Source organism: Martes martes, assembly GCF_963455335.1.
Source record: "Martes martes genome assembly, chromosome: 9".
NCBI classification, from domain to species: Eukaryota; Metazoa; Chordata; class Mammalia; order Carnivora; family Mustelidae; genus Martes; species Martes martes.
This window is the reverse complement of record NC_137896.1, coordinates 61215274-61240337: the sequence shown is the minus strand read 5'-3', so window position 1 is coordinate 61240337 and position 25064 is coordinate 61215274. Positions and strand designations below refer to the sequence as shown.

At 39.9% G+C, this 25064-nt stretch overlaps 2 protein-coding genes across 3 annotated transcripts in view; one reads left to right on the top strand and one right to left on the bottom strand.

Annotated features, from left to right (window-relative positions):
- PIGF (phosphatidylinositol glycan anchor biosynthesis class F) overlaps positions 1–9219 on the bottom strand; it is a 114876-nt gene extending 105657 nt beyond the window's left edge. For both annotated transcript variants that reach the window (XM_080813745.1, XM_080813748.1), the window contains exon 1: positions 9069–9219. The gene's annotated coding sequence lies outside the window, so the exon portion shown is untranslated. The remainder of the gene's footprint in view (positions 1–9068) is intronic.
- A 162-nt stretch (positions 9220–9381) lies between these two features.
- Positions 9382–25064, top strand: part of SOCS5 (suppressor of cytokine signaling 5) — a 61790-nt gene continuing 46107 nt past the window's right edge. The window contains exon 1 of the mRNA XM_080814088.1: positions 9382–9622. The gene's annotated coding sequence lies outside the window, so the exon portion shown is untranslated. The remainder of the gene's footprint in view (positions 9623–25064) is intronic.

Here is a 25064-nt window from a genome sequence, read left to right as displayed (position 1 = left end):
CTCGCCCTTTCTCTCTCTGTCAAATAGATAAATAAAAATGTTTAAAAAATTTTTTTAAATAAAAAATAAAAATGTAAGATAACTTCAATTACAGCTGGGACTAGACACTCTACAGAAACTAGACAGATCTACAATTTGTAGTTTTTGTGATTCCCAAGGGAGAAAGCTTTAGCGCTAAGAAAAGCTTTCTGGATTGCTATTTGCTGTACCTTGTAAACTTCATGGTTTATTTTTAACACTTTCTCTCATGTTATAATTATAAAAAAACAAAACACCTCCACCTACATGGAGCCAAACTAAAGAGAAGTACTATGTGGAAAGATAATTTTATTTTCTAATAATGATAGTAATACAGGTGGGCTAGCTTCTTCAAATATATAGATATAGATGTAGATATAGATACATATATAGATATAGTTAAAATTTTATATAGAGAAATATAGATATATAGATATATAGGTATATATAGATGTGTGTGTGTGTATATATATATATATATATATATTTTTTTTTTTTAAGGCAGCTCTCAGTGCCACATCACTTGTGTATATTTCTGCATCCATAAATGTTCTCCCAACAATCTCATGTAAATTAAGTGTCCTAGAATTTTTCCATCCTGGTCTTACATACCTGGAATATAACAAATAAGAAAAAGTCTTTCGAGGGGGGTAGTACAAAAACAGCACACTTACTTTACATGGCCTAGTTATAAAGCACATTGACCAAACCTACCCATTTCACCAAAACCATAAACCTGTTTTCCAAAAGCAACTATGGGAGAATGAAGAATTACTAAAAGAAATGAAAAGAAATGCTAACAAAAATGGCCAAGGAGTATTTGGCCCTGAGGCTGGGGTAGCACTGGCTTCTGGGTGGGGCAGGGTACACCCTATAGTCCTCATCTTCTAACCTGTCATCCCCATCTGAGACTTCACTCTAGAGATGCTTCTATATGTTGAATGAAGAAAAATCAAGTATTTTCTAGAGCTTGCAATTCATTAACTGGAGCATACTTCAACTGCATTTTAGTCTATTTTTTCTTCTTTTTAAAAACAACATGCCAACTATGGTTAGTTGCAGGAGAGGCAGATTAAATGTTTTTTAAGTTCCTTATTGGAAAAAACATAAAGGCATAACTGACAGGCTGAAAAATGAGGAACTACTCTCTTGGTGGAATGCAAGAGTCAATGCCTGGAAAGCCGAGGTTCTAATTTGGAAACCTAGTCACACTATCTCAGAACATTCTTTTAGAAGATATTATTAAAGTATTTGCAAGACTCCTGAGGATTTATCCTAAGGCTATACCTGCAGACATATGTGCTGGGTTATACAGTATAGGATTGTTTGTAATAAGTAGCAAAGACTGGACACAGCCCAAGGATTCATCAATAGGGGAATAGTTAAATGAACTATGGCAGATCGTGCAGTGTAATGCTACGCAGCTGTTTAAAAGAATGAGGAAACTCTCCTAGTACTGATAGGAAAGGTCTCCAAGATACATTGTCAGAGGGAAAAACAAGATCCAGTTCAGGGGATAAAGCAGGCCACCTCTTGTGTAAGAAGCAGGAAGAGAATAAATATAAAAACTGCTTGTATCTGTGTGAGGAAACACTAGAAGGATACATAGAAAAAATCCGTATAGTTATCTCTACCTATCCAGGTGAGTGGGGTACACAAGTGGGTGAAGGAGAAGGAGAAGATAAGACTTTTCATTATATCCTTTCTTATTTGGATTTTTGAAATGTGAATGTGTCAGTGGGTCAAATAGAAGTTATTAAATACCAAAAAGAAAAAAAGCTTGAGAGAAGTCATTCAGGGGCTATATGGTAATTTCATGAAAGTTGCAGCTGCAATTAAAGTGAAACAAAGCAGAACACATCCTCAACCAAGGGCATACTGTTGGTAGGTTTTGAGCAGAGGGCTGCAGCAGAAGCCCAGACCCTATTGTTAGCTGAGCGCCTTGCCTCTCTGTCCATCCTGACTCTTACTTTCTCCATAGCTTTCTTTCCTGTCCTCTTACTTTTTTTTTTTTTTTAAGATTTTATTCATTTATTTGACACATAGAAAGAGCACAAGCAAGGGGAGCAGCAGGCAGAGGAGAGGGATGCGGGGCTCGATCCCAGGACCCTGGGATCATGACCTAAGCAATGGCAGATGCTTAACCAACCGAGCCACCCAGGTGCCCCTTTCCTCTCCTCTTAAAAGTAGTAACATATCGGAGACCCTGGCAGATGCTGCTGACAGCTACTATATTCATAAAGAGTTAAGTTAAACTAGAGTGTGGATTACTGCACACATCTCACAGGTGTTGAGAAACTCTCCTACTTATCTTCCCAAGAAGGCAGGACTCCTGGTTCAGTTGGCTAGACTGGGCTAGGGAATCCTTCTTGATGCTCCCATAACCTATATGTACCTCTGTAATTGTGCGTAAAACCTCCTACAGCAGGGCTCCTGGGTGGCTGGGTGGCTCAGGTTAAGTGTCCAACTCTTGATTTCTGCTCAGGTCATGATCTCAGGTTCCTGAGATGGAGCCCCGCATTGGGCTGCATGCTCAGCACAGCGAAGGCTTGAGGTTTTCCCTCTCCCTCTCCCTTCACACCACCATCCCCTCACTCTCTAAATAAATAAAATCTTCAAAAACAAAAATAAAACCTCCTACGGAAGTCATCAGTGTAGGAGGCAGTCCTCCCAGACTGTGACCTTTTGAGGCCAAGGACTCTGTCTTATTCACGGACCTTTGTATTCTCAGAGCCCAGGGCACAGCCCCCACAGGTACTGTGTGAACTCAGTAAACTGAACTTTTATCCACCTAATGGCTTAGACCATAATCCTGAGCCCTCTTGAATGTCTTTCCCTCACTGTCATTAAATCTATCAGTAAGTCCTGTCAGTCCTATTGCCAAACAGACCCCAAACTACTCTTTACCATCCTTAGCACCACCTTAATTCAGACCAACATCTCTGTTGACTGAAAACAACCAGTCTACCTTCTAATCCCTTCTCCTACTGTCCCCAGAATATATTCTCCATATGCAGTTAAAGCGATCTTTTAAAAACCAGATCAGGGACACCTGGGTGGTTCAGTTGGTTAAGAGTCTCTCTTTGGCTCAGGTCATGATCCCGGGGTCCTGGGATTGAGCCCCGCATGGCATCATCGGGCTGCTTGCTCAGCAGGGAGCCTGCTTCTCCCTTGGCCTGCCATTCCCCCTGTTTGTGCTCTCTCTCTCATTTTCTCTCTGACAAACAAATAAATAAAATCTTATTTAAAAAATCAATTTATATCACACTCCTGCTTAAGACCCTTCAGGGGTTTCCAATTACAATTAGAATAAACATTTAACTCTTCACCTGACTTTGCAAACCCTTCGAGATCTGGTCACTGTCTGCTTCTTCGATGTAGACTCCTACCACTGCCCTTCACTTCCTCCACTCCCCACAGACTGCCTTTCAGTTCCTTATATCAACTTGGTCTGCTCCTGTCTCAGGGCTCAGGACCTCTGTGCTCTTCCTTTCACCTGCAAGGCTATCCTGCCTTCTTTTTGTATGCTTGCCTCCTTGTGTCATCACTGATGCTCTACGGGCTGTCGCAGAGTGTCTTTCCCTGACCACTCCAGCTACACCTGCCCTCCCTCCATATTGCTCTATTTGTAGCATCTTTAACTGTATAGATGAACATCCTTACTGCTGCTGCGTGCTTACTGTCCCCACAATAACTTAAGTTTTGTGAAGTCTCTTGTATGCCACTCTATGACCAGGGATTAGAACAGGGCTGGGCACATAATGGCTCTAAAAAGTTTTTGTCAAATAAATCAAAGTACTTAAAACTAATCATGGACAGAATATTTATTTCCTTTCCTTAGAGGCCTTTCAATGTAGCTATTTAATTGAAAAGGCAATAAACAATTATAAAAAGAAGTGAGGATGTCACAATTGACTTTTGAAGAAACATAGAAAATAGTATTAAGAGAGTTAATTGAGAGAATATGATCCTACCAAAAATGACAACTTCTGCCATAAACCAATCTAGGCAAGGAGTAGGCCTAGGCACCCCATCTGGTGGATGGCCAGATATTGGTTTTTGCGCTCGAGAAGTTCAAAATCTATCAGAAGATACAAATGTGTAATTATAACATGTAATATCCATATACTGCAAACTATGTTCACATTTATAATTACTTGTTTGATCACCACAAGAGTCCTATGAGGTAGGGGATTATTATGGTTATTGTTAGTACCAACTCATAGATTCAATAACTGAAGCTCAGAGAAGTTATGTCATTTGCTTTGGCTAATACAGCAAGCGATGAATGAGATTTCTAAGTTAGACTCCGATCTTCTGACTCAGCTCTCCTGTTCCATTTAACCACTATGTCTATTCAGCGTGATAAATGTATGTGCAACATGATATGGGGGGGTCAAGTGTAGCAGAGACAGACTGTGTATCTGGAGAGGTCTGGGAGGGCTTCATAAAGAAAAGTCTTATAAATGGGGATGTGAAAGGGAAGCAAGAGTTTTCAGGTGGAGTAGGAGGCACATTTCAGATTGATATTTGATGAAAAGCACAGAGGGATGAAAATGGATAGCCGGCTCTACGTGGCAGGGAGCAGAGGAGTCCAGATGGGGAGGCTGGGCCATACCATGAAAGATTTTCAGTGCCATTTTTAGGCAGTTGGGCAGTCCCTGAAAGCAAAGGATTGAAACAGTCAGATCTAGGTTTTCAAAAGAAAATTAAAGTGGCAGATTGGTGGATGAATTGGAGCATGAAGCAGCAAGTTAGGAGGGTTTTTTGTTTTGTTTTGTTTGGTTCTGGTGATCGTGCAAGCAAGATAAGTGTCTGAATGAGAATACTGAAAATGCAAAGGGCTGATTTAAAAATGTTTGTGTGAGTAAGACTCACTTCTGGGGAGGTGTAAGAGGGGGAGAAGATTATATTTGAAAATTTCTAGCTTACATGACTTGGTAGATGATGATTATGTCAACCAAACTGAAGAATACAGAAACATGATTTCAGAAGGGAATCAGAGGTAGGGGTTTTCTTGTAGCAAAGATAAAGCACCGTCTGCTTCATCTTCCAGTCATGCTTGGTTTGAGGTGACTGTTTGCAACATCCAGGTGGACATGTCAAGCAGGCAGCTTGGGCCTAGACTTTGAAAGCAAGGATGACTGGAGATCTAAATTTTGGAGTCATTAAAATACAAGTTGTATTAAAATTCCTATGCAAAAGGGTTCAAAGGAACTTTTCTGGGATGAGGGAAATTTCTATTTCACAATTATGATAGTGGTTACAAGGGCATACATGTCTCACAACAGATCAGACTGTACATTTAATATGAGTGCATTTTTTAAAATCTTAAATCCCTTAAAAAGTACTAAAAATAAAAGTGAACTTCTTTGTACAACACAGTAAGTTCTAAACAAACTGTCTTTAAAAACTGTTAATCAGGGACCCCTGGGTGGCTCAGTTGGTTAAGTGTCTGCCTTCGGCTCAGGTCATGATCTCAGGGTTCTAGTACTGAGTCCTGTATTGGGCTCCCTGCTCAGCAGGGAGTCTGCTTCTCCTTCCTCTGCCTCTGCCCCTGCTCATGCTCTCTCTCAAATAAATAAGTAAAATCTTTAAAAAATTGTTAATCAACTGTTTTAGAAAAAATGAAGAGAATGGAAAATTGTTCTACATGTATCAGTTAAAAACAAGTGATTGGCAGCAGGGAAAGCTGCCATGGTTTTGGCTGTTCCAGAAGCCAGTGCTAGATGTGCCAGTTTATGGGCCATTTGGGAGTTCTCCATTCAAAAGCATATTCCCTCCCTAAGCCACCCTCCTCCATTGTCAACCCACCCTTGTACCACCTGCGGTGACTTCTGCATTTGGAGTAGCTGAGACAATAAAAGTACTTGAAGAATATAATATGACATTGCTGAACAAGAAATCTGTCCTTATTGATTGATTTTAGGCTTATGGCCAATTTGGCTTCCTCATTTGGCACCATTCTCTCAGCATCACTTCTGAATTGTCCTTTCAGTGCTCAGCTTAAAATCTACTTTGTACAATTCAGTAGAAAGAGGGGAAGTCTGACGCCTATATTCATCTATCAGTGTGGACACATCCACCATGAATATACAATCACCAAATCTGTATATTTATGTTGGAATCTCAGTTCTGTTATTTACCAAGTCTTTGAGACCTTGAAGAAAATGAGGATAATAAAATCTACTTTTGGGGGGGGGGTAGGAATTAAGTCAGATAGCATACGTGAAGGTGCTGAGTATGGTGGTGAGTAGGTGCTCAATAAAAGGCAGATGTCTTGTCAAAGCCTGACTATATTTTCTGAATTAGTTAGTCCATACCATAAATTTCTTGAAAATAAGAAGTTTTCTGCTCTCTATATCCCACCCTAACTAATACATCCTCAATTGATCCTAGGGAATGATGTTTGGGAAGCTGGATGGTCAAGAATAAAGTTGAAGAAGATTTATACAATAAATCATAGATGAGACCATTCTGGTGAGAGGGGAAGAAAGGAACTTGATTCAGAGGTGGTGGCAAAGGTCCTTCTTCACATTTCCTCTTTCCATTCATTTAAATTTTTATCTTGCCAAAAAGAGGGGACAGAAGGTCTCGTCTTGACGAGTGGAGCTGCAAGACTGTGTGCCAATACACCTGGTCTTGATTCATGCCAGCTGGGAGAGGAGCTTGGCTTCTCAGTGTTTTACTACTGTGGTTTCCTGGGCTGGGCAGCTGGGTGCCTAATAATGATAAAAACCATAATAATACTTCATAATTATGCACTGCCCTTTGCCAGAACTTGGATTTAATTACAATGACTATGACAGAACTGGCAACATCTCACTCCCTGTTGGGGTGCAATACCCAAGGGCCTGGAAATACAAAGTGAAGTGGCAACTGCAACCTTCTCCTGCAGGGCCTATCCTGGCAATTTACCCAGAGTGCTCTGGGTTTAAAGCTCATTATCAGAAACAAAGAGTACTTTCAAATTGCCCACATGCACTTGGCACTGTCAAGTAAAATAGTGTTTACGAAGCAACTACTGCCACTCACAGGGCACAGCATCATGGAAGCCCAGACCTGTAAGGAACCAAAGGAGGTGACCTCATTCATATCCCCAACCCTGCCCGTGAGGTACCACTGTCACTATACTCTAGTAGCTAAGTTCATGGATCTTCCCATTCTGATTTGGGCTGGAGATGCTTTTGTGGCAGCTTGGTTCAGGTGTCAGGAAATTCACCATTTAACACTCATTTGTGAGCACCTATTCTGAGCCAAGGCACTGTGGAGGCACCAAGATATATATAAGGTACAATGCCTCTATAGTAGCTTATCTTCCAGTAGAGGGATTCAAATTCAGGCAGCTGTAATAGAGAAGGAAGTCATGGCAGATGAAAGGGAATAAAATTAAGTCTCCAGGTGAAAGGCTCAGGGCCATTCCCTTTTTGAGAATAAAAAGGATGAGAAGATGTGGGGTGAGGGTGGGGAGGAATTGAGATGAAGAGATAGGCAACAATTTAGGAGGTTTTTACAGGTTTCCCTGTTTTGTTTTTTTGTTTTTGTTTTGGCTTCATAGCACTTATTATCCCCTGAATTATCTTGTCCATTTATTAGTTTACTCATATAATGTTTATCTCACCAAACCTTGTCACTTGGTTCACCACTATATCCCGAGCTCTCGAACAATGCCTGGAACATAGTACAGTGTTCAGTGGCTTAATGAATAAGTGACCCAGGTGAGGCTCTGGTTGTGGAAATGGAGAGGAAAGGGCATCTAGTAAATATAACCCACATGACAAAGTTAGAAAAGGTAAGGGAAGTACTTACGGCAGTGAGGGAGAAGCATGGAGGATTACACCCAGGTTCCTGGCTCTGGATTTGGAGGAGTGGATGGGGGACATTATCAAAAAGATAAGGAACAGAGGAAAAAGAGCACTTCTGAGTGTATTTGAGTTCTGACTTGGATAGGTCATAATAAGGTTCAAGTGGAGATGTCCAAGAACACTTATCTGGACGTCATTAAAGGTACACTCAACCACCAAAGTGGTTAGGTCACCTAGTGTGCGGTAGAATGACTACCGACCTACTGAGGTGAGGACGGAAGATCAGCTCTTGGGACTCTCTTAACTAGCCAACAGATAACAGATTTAGTAAGATTAATAATCTTTTGAGTGTTTATACTGTCAGGCAAACTGGGGTGAGGGGTGCCCTGTGGAGGAGAAAAAGCTTAAAGAGGGATGTATAGTCCATCCACTTTCCTGCAGGAGAGATCAAATAAGAACTTAAAAGTGACTTTGAACTTGGTTGCATGGATGTCACCGGTAACCTTAAGAGGAGCACTTTCTGTGTACTAGTAGGGAGTTTAATTTAGGCTGTACTTAAAGCATGAATTGAAATACAGATGAGCGCTAGGCAGGGGCTCACAAACAAGTTGTTTTTTGTTTTGTTTGTTTTTGTTTAAGTTCGGAGGCGTTGGAACGTGATCATGGTATGTCCCAGACAGAACCGGCCAGGAAATTTTTGAATGACGACACGGTTTCCAAAACGCCAGATGTAAGAAATCGTCCTGGCGTCACAATGCCTCAACTGTGCTTCTACCCTTTCAGCCATTTCTAGGGCGGGGGCCCTTCCACATAAAGTGCGGGCAAAAAGTGGAGGACAATCACCCCTCCATCAGATCTGTGAGTCATGTTTGTGACAGCAGGGAGTAGGGATGGGACTACCTGAATTAAATGAAATGCCCAGGTTCCCGTGCATCTTGGAATCCAGTGACTGGGTGGCTCCATGCTGGAGGGAGCTAGGGAGACTCATTCACATTTTCCGGCCCGGCACTCACACCCTCCATTCATCATTTTTCCTTTCCTTTTCCCTAACAGAGTTGAAGCCAGGGACAAAGCTTTCTTCCCTCTCCCACCTCAGGTTGACCTTCCGCCCCAGGCCCACCGCTGGCCCTTCTCCGACCACGTGACCCCCCTCAGCCCCCGTGACTCGCCGCCTCCGACCCCTCCCCTCCGGCTACAGACGGCTTTACCCCGCCCCTCCAACCCACGTGACAGCCTCTTTCCTACCTGACTGGCTTCTCCCTTTCCCCCGGGCCGGACCCGGCCGCCGTCTCAGCTGCCCGACTCCAAAATGGCAGCCGCGCACAGCGCACACCCGAGCGGCCGGACCTCCCTGACTCCCGGGCCGCCCCCCTCTCTCTCCCTGCCTCCCTTCTTCGGCCTTCACCTACACGCCTCCGGATTGGCCGCTAGGAATCCCGCCCCTCCAGAGCCCCGCCTGCTATTGGTCACGGTAGGCTGCCCTTCAGAGAGGCGTGCCCCCGCCGCCCCCCGCCCCGGGAGGTATTTTCCATTCCGGTGGGGGGTTGGGGGGAGGGGGGAGGGGAAAGGGTGAAGGGGGGAGGCGGCCGGGGAAGGGGGTGGGGGCCTGGCGGGGGCATCCGGCAGAGCTGGGGTCCCCGGGCTCCGTCCAGAGGAAACGAGACTGCGCTCGATCGGGCAGTTGGAGGGGACGGGACGGGACCGGCGGGAGGACTCGCCCTCTCCGTGACTGCGCCGTCCGGGCCCGTCCGCCTGGCCGCAGGTGCCCCTGGATGAGGCCGCCCCGCGCGCCCGGACCGGTGAGTGTCCCCGCGGCCCGCGCCCGGCCCGCGCTTGTTCCCGGCCCCCCGCTCCGCCGTTAGCGGCCGCCTGCCGGTCCTCGGGTGCCCGCGCCCGGCGCAGTCCGCCTCCGGCCAGCGCCTCCACACCCCGGGCTGAGGCAGCGCCGGCCCTCGGGCCAGGAGGAGACGGCGGGCGGGGGACGGCGAGTTCGGGCCGCGAGCCCTGTGCAGACCGCGCTGCGCGTAGTGGGGGCTTGCGCTTAGTAGGCTCTCGATGCATTTCTGATGAATGATTTTTCTGGTTGGAGGGACTTGGGGCGCCTAAGGGGAAGGGGGTCGTTAGGAGCCAGTAGGAGGGCGTTCGTGGTAGGGGTCGGAGGGAGGCCAGCGGAGACTGCGGGGGCATTTAACGCGTGCTGCGGGGAAGGGGCCAACTGGCCAGGTCACTTGGGCTCTAGGGCTCCGATCCGGGGGTCTTCAAGGTCGACGAGAAGCGGTCCGCTGGGGGATGAGAGAACTGGGAAACTTGGATGGGGAAGTGACCAGAGCACCTCCAGGGCTTTAACCCGAGGTGGAAAGGGATGCGCAGGCGGCCGCTGGAAGACCCTTCTGCAACTACTTGGGCTCCTACGATTCTTTGGTGCTGGAATTTGGGCATTCAAGGAGCCGAAGCGAACTGACTTTCTGGGGAGGGAGTTGCATTTAAAAAAGGATGCAAAGAAGCAGTTTAAGCACACATGTCGATTTGGTTCCAAACTTTGGAAGGCTGGGGGACTGGATTCGCGAGGTGATTTCTGACATTTTATTTTGGCATTCCAACCGGGAGGAGGCTTGCTGCTGGAGCTTGTCAGTTAACCCTTATTTTAAAATGTATGTACACGTTTGATGGTGTTTTACCAGTTACTGGTTTTGTTGGAAATGCTCATAACTGTTCCTTGAAATTCTTGCAGTCGCCGCTACATCCGTTGAATATCCTTTCTTCAGGTCTCTGAACCTATAGCTGTGGCTTACTTCTTCCTGACTTAACATTTAGAGTGGACTGACTGTGCTGTTAGAATTTGCTACTTAACCTTTTAGTCTACAAGATTATTAAGTAATTCACAGGCTTTCTGTCCCTTGCTTTTAAGTGTTTCTTTACAAGGTCAACTTTAAGTATTGTGCTGGGAAGATGCTGGTAAGGTAGCAGCTCTAGAAAGCAATTCTGAAATCAGGATGAGCTTTCTAACAGTTCAATATTAATGTTAGATGCTTAATTTAATTTTAATAAACTTGTATTTGCATAACACTCTTGAAAATGGGTTAGGAAGGTAGAAAATGCATACCAGGGTCAGGCCGTGGAGGTCCACAGATTCTACCTCTGGCACCCCTTTGAGGTTCTTCAAGTCACTGAGAAAAGGAGGCTAAGAATTGCACAGCTAGATCTTTTCATCTTTTAAATATTTTCTTAATCACATGTATGTTATCTGGCTAATTCCTCACAATTTAAAAAAGGAAAGACTTTTTTTTGTAGGGAGTACTTAAACATATCTGAGAAAATTTGTGAATGTTATGTTGCTCTGTAATGTAATTCATCAGAGAAAAATGTTCTCCAAAAAAGTACTAATATTTTTATTTGGCACCTTTTTAGTTTTTCAATAACTGATGGATAATTACATTTTTTTCTTCTTATTGTCCTTGAATTTTACTGTTTGTCCTTAGGGAGAATGTACTGGCACACAAAACAGTAGCCTAAAATATTGAAACCTAACACCTTTTAGCATTATAATAGCTTCTACATTATTCACCTTGAGACTCATCTATGATAAACTAGTGGTCCTGAGGGCTTTCCCTTATCACCTTAGTTAAGAATGGATTGTCTTCTCCTTTTGTAGAACCAGGGAAAAATAATGTGTAATGCCTGCAAAGTAATGATAATAACTAAATAGATGGAGAATGGGAAGCTTGGAAAAAAAGATGTATGTACAAGAGTCACGTTTCTTTTAGAGGTGGGAGAGTAGGCCGTGGAGATGATTATTTTACAGGTCAGGAAACCAAGGCCCAGAGCAGTGGAAAGGGACTAAATTGGTAGTTAGTGAGAGAGCCAGGATGGGTGGGCAGGACTCCGGACTCTAGTCCAGGGTTTTTCTACATTATCACATTCACATTGTTTATTTCTAAAGAGTTGCAGTGCCAACTATAAATGGTTTTTGGATTATTTGTGATGTTGTTCTCTTCTAAGGATGGGGAAGTTTGAGTTGACTACGTTGATACATGAAATGATATAAAACAGGATAAGCTTTTATTGAAAAGTTTTAAACAGTATGGTTCATTGTTAATGGAAGTGCTGATATTTCTCTCTCATTGGAAAGAGACAAACTGTCATGTCATCTAGATTAAAATATTAGATGAGCTTGGAGCAGGCTAGTGTTCTGTGATTTTTATGCTAAAACTTAATTGCTTACAAGATCTTCAGAATCCAAAAGGTTCCTGTATTTTCCAAGTAAGTTATATGAAAATTATTATTCTTGGTAAATGTAGGAGTTTTGTTACGTTAAAATGGGCTTTAGTACCTTTAAAAATAAGAGCAAAAAAATAAGTAGAATAACTTAAAATAATACTTAAAAAATAAGTAGAATAACTTAAAATAAGTAGAATTACTTGATAATTATAAAAACATAATTTCTATCATAGTTGTAATAGAGAACGACTGACTTTGTATTTCAGCTGCTTAATAACATTGATGTCTGGCAGGTGATTTAACCACTGTGTACTTTAGGTTTCCTTATCTGTAGAGTGAGGGTAGTAGTAAAAGTAACCACCTCATAGGAGAGTGGTGAGGATTCAAAGTGTTTCTTTCCTTAGCACACAGAGTGCAACAGATATTGGACACTCTTCTTTATGGCTCATTAGGTGTGTACAGACACTTGTGTGCCCATTTGTTTCTTCGCTATTAATGAAGGCACTTTGAGGCTACCAAAAATTCCTAATAAATACATGATCACTTAAGCGTCTATCTTACAAGGCTTTTAGTGTAGCTGATGCCCTCATGTTTGTTTTCTCCTTCCTCTGCTTGTCTTGGACCTTTAATTAGGTATGCATATCAAGTTAGAGTGAGTGTGTCTGTTTTTCTAAATGTCATCTGGAAACCCTTGTTGCAGTGACATTATTCTAGAATCAAAATGCCAGTAATTGATTTGCAGGTATTCTAGTGAAAACGCAGTGAGTTCCAAAGGCTTACTGGGTAAGATTAGGTAAGGAAATCAGGAATTTCTAAGATCTGTTATTCATTACACTCCCTTTCTGTCAATGAAGCCATGAGAAAATCCTTGAACCTTGTTTTTTATTAAGTGAATGTTTTGATGACTTCATTCATTATATTGTTGGGTTTTAGTGATAAAATTTGTGTAATTCCAACTTTGTAACATTTTGTTCCTTTTACTTCCCTGTAACCCAGGTCTAATTAGTGTTATGAACATGTGGTTTAACAGGTGTTTTTTAAATGACAGTGGTGGACTTTTCCTACTTATTCTTTGGTTCTGCCTTACCAGGTTCTTCTATTGCTTTTATAACAGCTCTTCTGCTTGTCATTTCCTTGACTTTGGTTCTCATGCACCTTAACCTACTGTCACAACCTGTAACTTACTGTGTCATACATGAGTGTACTTTTTTAAGTCTCTTTTTAAATATAATTTCAGTGATTTAAAAAATGTATCACATATTTTTAATTACCCATATTTTTAGAACTTCATTGAATTGAGTCCATTTTACAGGTTAGAGATTAAAAGCAGAAGTGTAGCTCAAAAGCATTTTTATTATGTTAGTTGTAGATTCGTGCTGTTTTTTTAAGATCTCAGTCAGGCATTCTGTGGATAGATATTTCAGGTGATAAATACATGGGCCATCCCTTTAATCTGAAATAAGCATTATATGGAGCTATCAAAAGCTTTCAGGATCATATTTTTCTTTCCCTGATACAGAATTTTAATGTTTGAGAGTGATCAACTCCTAATTTTCTTTTGATTAACTATTATAATAAAGATTATGAAATTATTACAGTTTATTGGTCATTTTTGGAATCATGAAATGCTTTTAGGAATTTTGTAGAACTGACATGCAGATCTTTTCTTTCAATCAATTATATAATCTAATTATGTGAATAAAATATTTAAATATGGTTTCAAGAGACATTAGAAATACCATGTTATTGCGGCGCCTAGGTGGCTCAGTGCGTTAAGCTTCTGCCTTCGGCTCAGGTCATGGTCTCAGGGTCCTGGGATCGAGCCCCGCATTGGGGGGGGGGCTCTCTGCTCAGCGGGGAGCCTGCTTCCCCTTCTCTCTTTGCCTGCCTCTCTACCTACTTGTGATTTCTCTGTCAAATAAATAAATAAAATCTTAAAAAAACTGAAATACTGGGGCGCCTGGGTGGCTCAGTGGGTTAAGCCTCTGCCTTTGACTCAGGTCATGATCTCAGGGTCCTGGGATTAAGCCCCGCATCGGGCTCTCTGCTCAGCAGGAAGCCTGCTTCCCTCTCTCTCTGCCTGCCTCTCTGCCTGCTTGTGATATCTGTCAAATAAATAAATAAAATCTTAAAAAAAAAAAACAACTGAAATACTGTGTTATAATAAAATATAACCAATTATTGCTTAACTTTTCATTAAGTTGCAATTTTTTGATGTTTAAAAATAATTATGGCATTGTGAATTGCCAGTTATTCATACTTAAAATTCACGGATACAAGGACTGAGTAAGTATGGATCATGCAAACTACTTTCTTAGCTTCAATGTAGATGTTAGAGAATGACCAAAGGAAAATATGAATCATTTTCCTTACTCAATAAATTCTTTTTCTGAGTTAGCCAATTATCTTACTTTTTCATGGGTAATGGGGAGAAAGCTTTTGAATCTGGTTAGAGCAAAAGTAATCTTGAAGGGTAACTGGCTGGACTGTTGCTTCATGTTAATATTTGGTATATTTGCATCTGAGTAGTTTTTTTTTTTAAGATTTTATTTATTTATTTGACAGACAGAGATCACAAGTAGGCAGAGAGGCACGGAGGAAGAAGCAGGCTCCCTGCTAAGCAGAGAGCCCGATGCGGGGCTCGATCCCAGGACCCTGGGATCATGACCTGAGCCGAAGGCAGAGGCTTTAACCCACTGAGCCACCCAGGCACCCCTGCATCTGAGTAGTTTAACTGAGAATTAGTTAGCTATCTTTATTGTACATGTAGGTGAAAAAGCCCAAGGAATGACTTGAGAGAGATCATAATCATAATGACACTGCCAAGTACAGTAGAGCAAGAATATATTCCCACAGTTTCTCTGATAGTCTGTAAGCCTTTTGCTCATGTGATGTTTAACACCAAAATTAAATTTACCTTTGATTTGATGAAATGTCATATAATAATCTTTTATCAAAGCTAATAATAAGTGAGGAAGATAATTTTTAAAAGTATTTTTGAAGGGGTGCCTGTGTGGCTCAGTGAGGTAAGCATCTGCCTTTGGCTCAGGTCATGATCTCAGCATCCTGGGATCCAGTCCCACATCAGGCTCTCTGCTCAGTAGGGAGCCTGCCTCCCCCTCTCTCTCTGCCTGCCTCTCTGCCTACTGTGATCTCTCTCTGTCAAAGAAATAAATAAAATCTTAAAAAAAATTTTTTTTGAAATAGGCTTATTGCTCTGGGATTATCTTCAAATTATGACTTCCTTATTTCATTTGAAGACTCCTGTAACAGGAATAATATCCAGTCTTTCTGTTCTGGGCAAGATTCTTCAGGTAGAGGGGGTAATCAAGTATTGATATACTATATTTCAAGCAATTAAAAAGTTAGAAGCTTACTTAAATAATGTATGTATACTTAAAATGGAAAATGAAAGGTAGAGTGATGGAACAGGAATGATTTGGGAGCTGAACTTCAAGCCTTCATATATAGTGGGTAGTCAGAGAAAGGGGAATTAAGAATGGGAGGTTGAAATATGGTTGAAATATAAAATAAGTGAGAAATATGGAGAAAAATCAGGATTTTATATGATTTTAACCCTAACATAGACCCTGGGTTCTGCAGATTAGTGTGTCTTTGTGTAAGGAAAACAGGTGAAATATTCCAAAGCTGAAGAATAAACTTACTAAACATTAAATGAAATCTACTGGGAGAAGTCCAGGTATGTTTTTTAGGGGTTAAAATATGCACATAGCCAAAGGGGAGCTTATTTATCTAATTATTTAGTCTTTGACTTTAGTTATTAACATGAGACAGTAGTCTAGCCTCATTACCCTTCAGGTGATCAGTGCTGGGACTAATTTTATATAACATTTTTTTTTCTTTTTTATAAATGATTTAAAAGACAGACTGGCAGTGAAAGTTGCCAGATTTGCAGCTGACTCTATGTGCTGTTCCAGGTAGTTGACAGCCAAGCCAACAAGGAGAAGCTACAGGAACATCCTTTGATGAGTTTCTGTGTGGCAGAGAACAAGATAATGCATTTAGGAGAAGATACTCCAAATTATATTTACAGGACCTGAGTTGTGACCCGGGAAGGGGATCCAGAAGTCTTGGAGATAGCTTCTATGAGTGCATTTATTGTAGTTGTTGCTGGGCCACAAAGTCCTGGAATTTGTTAAGGTTAAAGTTGTTGGGCATAGTTCTGAAGATAAAAATGATGTCCATGAAAATAATTATAAAAGAGATTTTTTTTGACTGTTTATTATGTTCCAGGCTGAGTGATTTGCAGTCATTTTTTTCATTGAATTCTCCAAACATTTCTGAAAGGTAAGTAAGTTGTCCACTTTTCTCAAAAAAGAAAATTTGATTCAGGGAGGTTAAGTGACTTTCCCAAGTCACCCAGTATGTGGAGTAGGGACTAAGGCCCTCATCTTTTGATTGTTAATCTAAATGTTTCCCAAGATACTAACAGGCGTCTTTTAAAACTTACAACAGTTTAATTTAGGGTTAATGAAATGCTGTTTTTCTCCTTTGCTGTGGCAGCTTTGAATGCCATTACCAGGAGAGATCATATCTATATACTTTGAGAGGATTTGGAGACATTCCTTAAATTCCTGATTTTTTAAGGAAAGATAAGGGTTCTTTTGGTGTACAGTTTTACCCTAGAGATTGGAAAATAGCACAGGCCATCCATAAAATGTTTCTCCTCTTCACTATAAAATACTGGATTATTAATGGGCATTAATAAGGTAACATTATTTAATAAGAAAATCTCGTTTGGTAGAAAAGACACCAGAGTTAAGAGTCCAGATACCTGGATTCTTCCAGTGGTATGATAGAAGTGGTCTGAGAAAACATTAGGATAGCATTGAAATAGGTGTAATATGTTTGCTCTGGGAGTAGGGGAAGGCTTGAGATGTGTCTTGAGAGATGACCTGGAGGGATTGTGGAGTTCTAGGCAGAGGGAACAGCACTATGTTGGATGAATAATAACTTTTTTGAACTGCATTTTCCTCAAATGAGTTATAAAGTATCTTAAATTTTACCTAGATCAGCAGCATCTGCTATATATTGTTGACCTTAGAAATAAAACTGCAAGCTATTTTACCAGCAAAAATGGGTTTACCTGGAAATAGCAGAGAATTGCAATCCTAAATAAGCAAGCTATGGCAAAACCACAAGCAAGTCTAGAGAACAAAGGAGAGGACCTCTCTTTCACAGAGGAAAGAGAGAAAGAGAGAGAGCTGTTATAAACAAAAAGTTCATTGGATTAAACTAGCAGAAGTATAGCGGCTTTCATTGGCTGAGTTGGGACAGTCTCTCATTGGCTGGGCTGTTGCTCCTCCTGCTGGGATAGTAAAGTAGCAATTACAGGAGTACTGACTTGCAAGGTACCTCTTTTCCTGTTGGGTTTTCAGTGGACTAAAGTGGTAGGACGTGAGAGCTCCCCCTGCTGGCCCCCTGACTCTATTCTAAATGAGGTTTCCTTGTGTCCTTTTAATTTTCACAGTATAAACTGCCATCCACCAACCCCCCACACACCCTTGATATTTGTTGATTTTGGAATCCCAAAAAATAAGGTTGCAAGATCAAGTGAGTAAGTATATGTGGAAGTACTTAATAAGATTTTAGGTGCTGTACCAAGAAGAGTGATAGAGGAATACTGATCTTGTAAAGAGTGGACAAAGAGGGTATTAGGAAGACTTAGGTAGCAGGGGAAGGAAAGTACAGAGGAGTCACAGCAGAAATGGGAAGGGGAGTTGTTAAAGATGAAGGAAAAGGATAGACGTGAAGAAATTTGAGTTATAGTTCTCTTTGTGCCTGTCAATCAAAAGGAGGGTAGTAAATCCATAACTGAAGACTTAGCATTAATTTATGGTAAGGATGAAGCTTACCAAGCCACTCACTTTTGAAATAGTTTACTCACTTTCCCATTTAGTCTATGCTGACCGTGGTAATAAGAATATGACAATAAGCTAATTGAGAGTTGGCTATATCTTCTCTTCACTCATTACTTCTGTACAGGTTTAGCTAATTGCTTTAAATAATGTAAGGGTGATCATTAAAAATAAAGCAAGCTGGACTGAGTATTTATTCTAGATTATTAAAAATGAAAGGGTATAGTGTGTTTAAGGAGGAGAGTGAAGTTTGATCTGTCAAAATGAGTACAAAAGAAAATTAGGAAATCAGACTAGAATCAAGGTAGAATGAACAAGCTGATAATGGTCTCATATGCCATACAAGGAGTTTGGGTTTTTATTTTGTTTTGTAGCAGGGGAAGTGACACAGTCTGCTGTTGTAGAAAACTGGTTATAGTAGTAATAAAGAGAATTGTCTGGTGGAAGAGAAATTGGAGGTATTTATTCACTAAGTCATACATATGGCAGGGTAAGTGAATGAGGCATTCTGTCTGGCGTCCCATAGGTAGATCACAGGCAGGGATGCATTTAAGATTCTGCTCTAGTTCAGGAAAGTGATTATGATGGTCTGAATTAAGGGATTTGTAGTGGGGATAGAAACAAGAGCACTGATACCACAGATATATAGGAGTTTAAGCCCTCCAGACTTGGTTAGTGTTTGCAGGTGATAGAAGCTGAGGATGAGTCTAAGGTTTCTGACTTGGCAATTGAATAATATGTGCAAGTTTGAGAGGGGGGAATACTGGGTTTGTGTTCAGGTAAGTAGTTATGTTTTTTAGATGAGTAATAACATGACCAAAACATCAGATAAAAATACGGTTCTAGCTCAGAAGTGTGGCCAGGTTTATAGATAGGATTTGGAAGGCAAACATTTAGAGTTGAAGCTTGTGAAATTAAGTGGGTAATGACCATAATTCCTAAATAATAATGTATGCAGAACAAAAAGTAACTGCCAAAACTGGCACTTAGTTCAAGAGTGTAGACAATTTTTTAATATTTACCTTTTGCCCTCCCTCAACTCAGCACCCCCCCCACCCCGCCACCACCACCTAACCTTACAAACAGTATGTAGAAACATTTGCCAAAAATTTTTTATATTTTAGTGTCCTTGGAACAGTGTATCACAATACACTGGCCTTCCAGGACAACACTGGGAATTCGTAACAAATGCACTTTCTTACTCACTGAAACTCTCTTTGGAGTCTTGTTTACTTTCTTGGGCTGGTGAGGTAGTCTAAACAGATATTGAAGTCTGAAGGCCTTTTTCACCTTCTTTAAAAATCTAGTCCAGAGCTCTAATCAACCATCTCTTTGCTTCTCTTTCTCTCCTACCTTTAGCATTATAGAGCTTAAGGTTCTGGCAAATAGAATGCATTCCAAGAGGGAAAAGTAAAAACATCACAAGAGAAAGAACCTTAAACAGAACTGTAATCTTTTCTATTTTCTTCCAAAGGTTCTACTCTCTAAGCCAGGGAATGGAGTTGGTGAGTCATTAAGAGGAGGTGTCCAAACTCAGTAAAATAAATAGCCCATCTTTTAGGAGAAAGATCTTCAAGTGCTGAGGGAATTTGGAAAAAATCTGAGGTGGTTTAGTACTTAGTGGAAAAGATGAGTTTTGGGTTCAGTTTGAGGTAGAAAGTCAAGGCTGTGCAGCAGACAGTAAGAATACCACTATTAAGAGGTCAAGAAAACTACCAATGAAGTAGAGCATTAAGAAAAAAAAGCAAAGGAACTGGTCAACAGGATTCCTTATCTAAAATGTATAGTTTAAGTTGGAATTAATGAGAAATTAGGGTAGTTACAGGATCAAAGACTAAAATTTGGAACTGGAAGTCCATGGAGGACATAAGTAGAAATTTGAACACAGAGGACTATTGTGATCATAATTGAAATAGCAATTAAGCATCTATAGAAAATGACAACTGGTATATGGTTTATAATGTACGTGGTACTGTTTGATTTATAAACTCCCTAAATATCTTACGTTTTCCCTTTTTGTTATTATATGTGTGCTTCTGTAATAGTGGTTCTCAAACTTGCCTGGGTATAAAATTTATATGAAGCCCTCGTTTAAAATACAGATTCATCCACGTTACATGTAGCAGTAGTTAGTTCCTTTTAGTTGCTGAGTAGCATTCCGTTGTATGGATTTACTATAATTTATCTATTATTACTGTAGGAAGAGCTTGTATCTGGTCTTCAACTTCTAGGAATAATGCTCCCACGAACATTCTTGTACAAGGCTTTTGTGACATGAATATTCCTTACTTGTGGGTGACTACCTAGATGTCGAATTGCTGGGTTATAGGATGGGTGTAGATTTAACTTTATGAGAAACTGACAAAACAATTTCCAAGGTAGGTTTACCATTTTATACTCCCACTAACAATGTCCCCTTTCAATTTCTTTTACAGAAGAGTTTGGGTACAATTGATGTTCTTCCTTAAATGTTTGTTGGAATTCACCAATGAAGCTATCTGGGCCTGGAAGGTTGTGTGTGTGTGTTTGTTTTTTATGGAAAGGTTCTTAAGGATTCAATTTTTAAATAAAAAGATAAAAGACTGTTTCTGTTTCTTTTTGGTCCTATTTCGATAATTTGTGTCTTGAAGCATTCGTCCATTTCACCTTTCCTCTCATGATTAGTCTAGCTAGGGCTTAATCAATTTTATCAGTCCTTTCAAAAATCAACTTTCAGTTTTGTTGATTTTTCTCTGTGGTTTATCTGTTTTCTAGTTTATGAATTGAGCTTTCATTAATTTCTTACCTCCTCCTTACTTTAAGTTAACTTGTTATACTTTTTCTATCTTTTAAGGCGGAAGTTTAGATCATTGAATTAAGAATTTATTTTAAAAGATTATCAACTTTTAAAGCCATAAATTTGCATTATTATTTCATTCAAAATATTTTCTTTTTTTCATTTGTAATTTTTTCTTTGACCTATGGATTGTTCTGAAGTGTTGTCAAATAATTTCCAAATATTTGGGATTTTCCAGGTATTTTGTTACTGTGTTCTCATTTAATGCCAATTTAATCAGAGAACATATTCTTAATAATTTCAGTCCATTTATACTTTTTGATTGGTTTATGTCCCAACATGTGTATCTTGGTTAATGTTCAATTTGTACTTGAGAAAAGTGTATTTTCTCTTATTGGGTGCTGTGTTCCATAAATATCAGTTAAGTTAGGTTGGCCTTTGTATATTTCCTTATATTTTAACCAATTTGCTATTTACTTGTTCTGTCAAGAAGAGAGTTGAAATTTTCACCTACAAGTTTAGATTTCTCTGTTTCTCCTTTCAGTTCCTTTAGATTTGTTTCATATTCTAAGCACTGTTGCATGTGTTACAGCACATTTAGGGTTGAGTCTTGTTGATGAATTGACCCCTCTGTCATCATGAAATACCCTTTTTATTACTGGTAATTTCTCTTGTTCTGAAGTCTCTGTTTCTGATACTAAAATTTCTTTTGATTAATATTTGCATGGTGTATCTTTTTCCATCCACTTACTTTTAACAAAACTATTTATGTCATTTATATTTCAAGTGCCTTTTTGGTATGTAGCATGTAGTTGGGTCTTGCTTCTTTTATCCATTCTGACATCTTTATAATTTGGTATGTTTAGACTGTGTTGGCAAAACTATGACTGACAGACCAAATTTGGCCTAGCGCCTGTTTTTTGTTTTGTTTTGTTTTGTTTTGTTTTTTAAGATTTTATTTATTTGTCAGAGTGGGAGAGTGAGAGAGCACAAGCAGGGTAAGGGACAGAGGGAGAAGCAGACTCCCCACTGAGCAGGGAGCCAGATGCGGGACTCGATCCCAGGACTCTGGGTTTGTGACCTGAGCCAAAGGCAGACACCCAACTGACTGAGCCACCCAGACATCCACCTGTTTATGTGAATGTTTTATTGGGACACAGTCATGCCCATTCATTTACATACTATCTCTGGCTGCTTCTGTGCTATGATGTCAAGGTTTAGTAGTTGGGATAGAGACCATTAGTCTTTTAGTGACCATCTGGTCATATAGAGACCATTTTAGTCCTTAAAGCCTGAAATATTCTGCGGTTCTTTACAGAAAAAGTTTGCCAACCACTAATTTAGACCATTTACATTTAATGTAGTTATTGATATGGTTGGATTAAAATGTACTGTTTTACTGTTTGTGTATTTTTTTCCCCCTTGGTTTTCTATCTGCTTTTGGATGGGTTATTTTTAATAACAGTTTACCCTCAAATAATATGCCACTTCATGTATAATGCAAAAATCTTACATATTGATATACTTTCAATTCCTCTCATCTTTTGGGCATTTTTTTTTTTGTCATACATTTTGATTTTATGTGTGCTTTAAATTCCATTACTGGTTTTTGCTTTTGTTAGGCACTTACCTTTTAGAGTAATTAAAATGAGAAAAATGGAGCTGTCTGGGTGGCTCAGTTTGGTTAAGCTCCTGCCTTGGGCTCAGGTCATAATCCCAGGGTCCTCAGCAGGGAGCCTGCTTCTGTCTCTCCCTCTGCCTCTTCCCCCTCTGCTTGTATGTCCTCTCTCTCAAATAAGTAAAATCTTTTAAAAAATGAGAAAAATGTCTTTAATATTTACCTTCATTTTAACCATTTCTTTAGATATTTATTTCTTTGTGTAGATCCAGGTTTGTGTCGGGTATCCTATTCCTTTTATTTGAAAACTTCCCTTTACAAATTTCTTATAGTGTAGCTTCCCCCACCCCCTTATTTTGCTTTCAATTTTGAAAGCTATTGTTAGTGGATATAGAATTCTAGGTTTTCACGTTTTTTCCCCCTCCTTTTAGCACTTTAAAGATTTTTTTCTTTCTTTCTTTTTATTTTATTTTATTTATTTATTTTTTTACTCTTTTAGTTGCATAGTTACTGACAAGAATTCTATGGTGATTCTTACATTTGTTTTCCTGTACATAATACACCTTTACCCTTTGGTTGCTCCTAAGATTTTTCTCTCTTTGATTGGATTTCAACAACTTTACTATGATACTCCTTAGTTTGGTTTCATTTTTGTTTATCCTGGGACTTATTGAGCTTCTTAGTTCTGTGGATATATTGTTTTCATCATATTTGTGAAATTTTTAGCCATCTCTCTTCAAAATTTTAAATTCTCAAGTGTTTCTTTTCTCCTCAGACTTCAGTCCTGCATGTGTTTTTTGGGCAGGTTACTGAAGCTCTGTCCATTTTTCTTCCAAACTTTTTTTCTTTCCGTTCAGTTTGAAAAGTTTTTCTTGCCCTGTCTTCAGGTACACTGATTTTTTTTTTTAAGTTTCCTTTGTCTAATATGCTCTTATTTCCATCCAGTTAGTTTTTTATATCAGGTATACTTTTTTATAGTTCTAGAATTATAGTACTATAATTTCCCTTTTTCTGTTGAAATTTTTTTCTTTTCTTCATTATGTTCATGTTTTTCTTTAAGCCTTTAAATTTTTTTCTAAATACTGTTTTAAAGTCCTTACACTAAAAGTTCTCAGGGAGCCTGGGTGGCTTAGTCGGTTAGGTGTCCCGACTCTTGCTTTTGGCTCAGATTACGGTCTCTGGGTCATGGACTCGAGCCCTGCATTGGGCTGTGCACTCAATAAGGAGTCTGCTTGAGATTCTCTCTCTCTCTCTCTCTGTCCCTCCCCCTACTCACGTACAAACATTCTCCCCACCACCGCCCTGCCAAATAAATAAATCTTTAAAAAAAAAAAAAGCCTTTCTATTAAAAGTTCTTCTACTCTCTATCACTTCTAGATCCTGATTATAAGTTACCATTTCTCATTTTTTCCTGTGTCTGGTAATTTTTTATGGAGTTAGTATTGAGAGTCTTGATTTTTTTTTTTTTCCTTTCTTGAGTATTAAGTTTTGTTCTGGCGGGCAGTTAATTTATTTGTGGATCAGCTTGATCTTTTGAGTTTTGTTTTAAGGTTTTTTTGGATTCGGGTTTTGGCAGTTCTAGAATAGCTTTCAGTGTAGGGCTAGTTTGGGCCCACTCCTGAAGCGTGCCCCTTCTTGTGTCTCCCTTGATTGCCTCATGTCTTCATCAAGGTTTATTCACCCTGAGTTGGCGGAAACTGAATGATCCTGGCCCTGTGTGAACTTTGGGAGTTGTTTGGGTTAGAGCTCCCCAGCATTTGATATTTTTTTGGAAGTTGTTTTCTGTCTAGCCTCATAGATTTTCATACATCACATATGCAGATTGGTATTTAGCTGGAAATTCAAGGACCCTTCTTGCGGGTTTTTGGAGCATTCATATTTATTTCTTCCTTTGTGATATTATGCTACAAATTCTAGCTTTCTCAGACTTTACAAATTCCAAGCTCTGTCATCTCAACTCAGCGAGACTATTACCTCTACTTGGGTTCCATTTCATGTGCTATGGTTCCACAGGGAAACCTGGAACAGTCTTTGGGCTCACCTCATTTGTTTCCCTTCTTTCAAGGATCATGTTTCCATACGACCTGTTGTCTACTAGCTGGAAACAGTTGTTTCATATTTTGACTAGTTTTCTACTTGTTTATGGCAGGAGGACAGTTCTGGACCTTGTTTTATTCTCTTTGCCTTCATTTTTGAAGGATATTTATCCTGAATATAGAATTTTAAGTTGATAGTATTCTCCCCCGCCCTTGTAGCACTTTAAAGTCATCATCTAAATATCTTCTAGCTTAAATTTTTCTGATAAGAGATTAGTGATTATTTTTACTGTTGTCCTTTGGTATAGTATGTCTTTTTTTGCTCTTCTGGCTGCTTTAAAGGGTCTCTGTTTTTCTCTTTATCTTTGGTTTTAAGCATTTTATTTATTCCAGGACTAGCTTAACCCTGATACAGAGGTATGGCCTTTCTCGGGTGTCTATTAAATGCGTGTAATGTTCAGTGAGGTCTCTCCATTCTAACTGCGGAATTTGAATGTCTCCCAGACCTTTGCAAGCTCAAATAGTTGTTTACCTCGCACTCTGTAGTCGTTTTTCCCCCAAATTTTATTCTTTGGTCTCAAGGAATCTTGCCTTGTCATATGCAGGTTAGTCTCCAGGCAAAGAATTAGGAGATCTCTCTACAGATTTTTGAAACTTTTTCTCTCTACAGCTCCCTTCTTTCTTGGATTCTGCTTCTTAAATTCTGGTGACTTC